Below are 4,604 nucleotides of genomic sequence, written 5' to 3' on the forward strand. Positions count from 1 at the left end.
TGGGGGTTTTGGGGGGTTAATTTAGGTGTTTCATATATTGTGTTAGCTAGCTATAATTAATAGAGAGAAGTGTCCTCTCTTATGTCCGTGCTTGGTCGATGCTACGTACTATACATACGTATAGAGAGGACTAGACACGCTAGCTAGCTAGTAAGCAAACGAAGGAAACAGAAGATCGTCATGAACATATATGCATATAGAAAGAAGTGATATCGACCACCTCTCCTTCTCCGAGAGATTGGCCGAACAACAACTTCTCGTATATCTATCCCACACTACCAGCTACATATATACAATAATTATCTCTTACAAATATAATCATACGGACTCATGGTCCACATATTATTCTCCGTCTTCAGCGATCACGTGGTCAAGAAAGAATGCCGCCAATTCCTCTTGAATTGCTCGCATGCGAGCTGGTGCTAGGAGTTCATCCCGCTTCCGAAACATCTAATTTGAAGAAGGGGGTCAATACATATATATATGAATGAATGAAACTCAACACAAATGATGGTAATAAAATAAAATTGTGAATGTTGTTATTTACGTACTTCATATTGTTCGTCAGTGTAGCCCCGCTCGCAGGTCGTGTGGCGGATGGACTCGCAAACGTAGTATCCACAGAAATCATTCCCTTGTTCCTGCCACAACCACTTTACAAGAAATAGAGGTCAATCAAACTGATAAGCAAGAATGCCAAATGGTATTGATGAAACTAGCGCTTGAATCAATAGGAGATGCGTGGAACATGCTACTATAGTACTTACTTTCGGGTGTCTAAATTGCAGCTTCTTCGGGAGTCCTGGAGCTTTTTTGGAGAATTTTTTCCAAACCCTGCCAGACAAAGAAAACAATTACTTGATATATCAGGATATGAACAAAGTTGCTGATATGGTGGATAATGATCGATTTAACTTACTTCTCGAGCATTTGAGTCATGTCCGCATAGTCCTGGGGATCTTTTCGTCTTGAGTCTAAGACGGTTACTAGTCCCTGCTCAAGCTTAATCTCTAGGAGAATATAGTGGAAACTGCACACGCATGCATAACTCATCAATTACATTACTATAACCTTGACTAATATATAAGGGAAACCGAATACGCACAAGACAGTAACACTCACTTGAAGTTGTAAGAAAAGAGTATTATATCTTTGTTTTCATTTATTACCAATGATCGTAGCAAGTTGGCCTCGGTATCTGCGGCATGAAATTTAACCTGAGTTGCATCTATGAGATATGTGTTAATGAACCCAATATCACCGACTTGTCTTTTCTTCAATTCAGCAATCTTCAATCTGCATAATATAGTGAGGATGATTATAAATACATGCAATGAAAGAGCTGAGCTATATAGAGAGACTTAATGACAGAAGTAGTACTACTTACAGACAGTAGCAGGTGACCGTTGTTTTATCGAGGGCCAATTGATTGAAAACCTGAAAGAACTCCTCAAATGGAACAGGAAACAGTTCAATTCCAATGAGGTCATGCTCCTTTTTAACTTTCACATACAAAGTACTCCTCCCCCCCAGAGTCTCTGCAGATTTTCAAGTACCAATCATGCAATCTTCGCATCATCGTTGATAGAGATCTTTCATCTTTGACGAGAGGCTTCCCGTACTCGTATCTTTGTATCTGCACCTCCATGAAATCATAATGTACATCGTCGGGCAGGTAATCGCCAAGATTGCTATAACTGGGCACCATCCTCGGATCATTAGCGACGTTGTCGCTAGGCACCTTGAGCGGGGGGCACAATTGCTTCGCTTGTTCGCCGAGCTAGGAAATTTGTTTCCCAGCTCGTCGTTCTTTCAGCCTTTGATCATTGATAGTACTTCCCGACCGCTCCGCTTCGGCAAATTCCTTTCCAATAATGCGCTCATAGTTTCCTTTCGGCGGAGACTTGGGTGGTTTTGTCAGGGCAGCCAGAGTGCGCTTCGCTTTCACCGGATCTACCTTCTCCTCCAGAGGTGAGTGTTTCTTTGCTTTCACCCCTTCAAAGAAGTTCCTCACTTCTTCTCGCGCGATCTCGGCATTCTCCTTCGGGGTCCTCTCGCATGGTAACTTCTCTGGAGTTTTCAGAGAAGGACCAAATCTGTATGTCCTCCCGCCTCTGGTTGTACTGCTAGACGCCGGCAGAGCAGACAGAGCAGTTGTCTTTTTTACTTGCTTACGAGGCGGAGGAGAAGGACTACGACGCGCTGGAGCAGCCGGAGCGGCGGCAGGTCTCTGCCACCCTTGCTCGCGAGGCGGAGAAGGAGGAGGCTGGCTGCTCGGGCGCATTGGTGCAGGCGGAGAAGGAGGCGAAGTGCCGCCACGCCCCGGAGAAGGAGCTGGTCGAGTGCCCTAATCGTCACTCGCCGGAGGAGGAGGCGGTGGAGGAGGCGGAGTGCCCTGACTCGCCGGAGGAGGAGGCGGTGGAGGAGGCGGAGTGCCCTGACTTGCCGGAGGAGGAGGAGGCGGAGGCGTCCAGTTCGGAAGGTTGATGAGCTCCTTCTGCCATAGGCATGGAGTCTTCAGAGCAGAACCCAGCCTAGTCTCCCCTTCACCGGTAGGGTGGTTAAGCTAGAGGTCTTCAAATCCCTCCGTTATTTCATCCACCATCACCCTAGCATATCCTTCTGGAATCGGCCGGCAGTGAAAAGTTGCGCCGGGTTCAGTAGGATAAACACAGCCAACAGCCGCCTTGACCTTCAAATTCATCCATTGCGTTATAAGGTGGCAATTTTGAGACTCCGTGATAGCATCCACGGGATAGCTGGCAGGAGCCGTCAAGGCATGCTCTGGCTGAAGCAGCTCGGTGGAAGCCACGCTGCTTCTCCGCTGAGATGGCGGGGTAGCTTCGGGGAAAGCTTCGGCAGTACGTTTGCTGCGATTTGCTTCTCGTTCCTCTATCGCTTGTACCCTTGCTTGCAGCTCCTGCATTTGGGTCTGCTGCAATTTTTTCCTCCTCTCCTGGGATTTGTAACCGCCTGCGTCCGGAAACCCAACCTTCCACGGAATGGAGCCTGGCGTGCCTCGTGTCCATCCAGGGTGCTCAGGATTCCCGAGGGCCATTGTTTGCTCGTCATTCTCTCTGTCTGGAAAGAACATCCCTTGCTGCGCTGCTTCGATATACTGCTGAAGCTTCCTGACTGGTATGTCCATTTGATCGTTCGTCCAAATGCACTTCCCTGTTACAGGGTCCAAGGTTCCACCAGCCCCGAAGAACCAAGTCCGGCAACGGTCTGGCCAGTTATTTGTCTATGGTTCGATCCCATTATCAACCAGATCATTCTCAGTCTTGGCCCACTTAGGCCGGGCTACGAGGTAGCCACCTGACCCCGTGCGATGGTGATGCTTCTTCTTTGCAGCATTTTGCTTGTTTGTCGCCGACATCTTCTTACTCTTTTCCAATGTCTTGTGGGCCACAAATGCAGGCCAGTGATCTCTGATCTTCTCATATCTGCCCTTGAATTCTGGTGTCTCTTTATTTTCGACAAACTTATTCAGCTCTTTCTTCCACCTCCTGAATAGTTCTGCCATCCTCTTAAGAGAAAAAGACTTGATTAATTGCTCTTTATCTGGCTTCTCTGGATCATCCTCTGGCGGTAGGGTGAAATTTGACTTCATCTCAGTCCAAAGATCATTTTTCTGCATATCATTGACATAAGACACCTCAGGGTCTTCTGTAGCCGGCTTTAACCATTGCTGGATGCTGATCGGGATCTTGTCCCTAACCAATACCCCGCACTGAGCAACAAATGCGCTCTTTATCTAGAGGGGTTCAATCGGTTGGCCGTCAGGCGCGATTGCTATGATCTCAAACTTTTCATCCGAGCTCAATTTTTTCTTCGGGCCTCGTCTCTTTACCGAATTTAAGCTCGATCCGGAGGGCTAGAAAAAAGAACAAAGACTTAATTAATATGTGTACATAATAAAACAATGAATGCATCAATTAGCTAGCTAGTCAGCAGAAGCTTAACTAATATATATACCTGGCCGGACTCGGTTCGGTCACCGGAAACGTCATCACGGTCTCCTTCTTGCACCGGCATTAGGTCACCAGAGCCATCATAATAATAGCCAGCTGCTTCCAGACCATCGGTGTCATTGAGAAACAATGAGCAGACGGCATCACTTCCTCGTGCGATTATGTCCCCCAACAACTCTTCTTGTACTTCGTTTCGGGCGGTGTCCATAGTTTCTACAAATATTGATAACATGGCAATTATTATTCAAACATGACAGATGGATATATTATTCAAATATTGACAACAAATATTGACGCTGCTTCTCTAGGGTTTGGGGTGGCCTCAACACTGCTTCTCTAGGGTTTGGGGTGGCCTCGACAACGCTTCAAGGATAAAAAAAGAAGAGGAAGAAGAAAAAAACAGAGCAGAAGAAAGAATAGAGGAGTAAGAACTCCTCTATTCTTTCTTCTCCTCTTTTTTGCTTCTTCTTCCTCTCTTTTTTATCAGGAACGAGGGTCATCGAGGGTCACCGAGCGGTAGAGGAAACCCTAAATAGCAAGTATCGTGGGTGTGAGATACATGTGGCCGTCAGTGTCGGACACTACATCCACGTCCCACAAGTGACATGGGCGTCGAAGCCCGTGTCACTT

This window comes from Triticum dicoccoides, chromosome 3A, assembly GCF_002162155.2.
Source record: "Triticum dicoccoides isolate Atlit2015 ecotype Zavitan chromosome 3A, WEW_v2.0, whole genome shotgun sequence".
Taxonomy (NCBI): Eukaryota; Viridiplantae; Streptophyta; class Magnoliopsida; order Poales; family Poaceae; genus Triticum; species Triticum dicoccoides.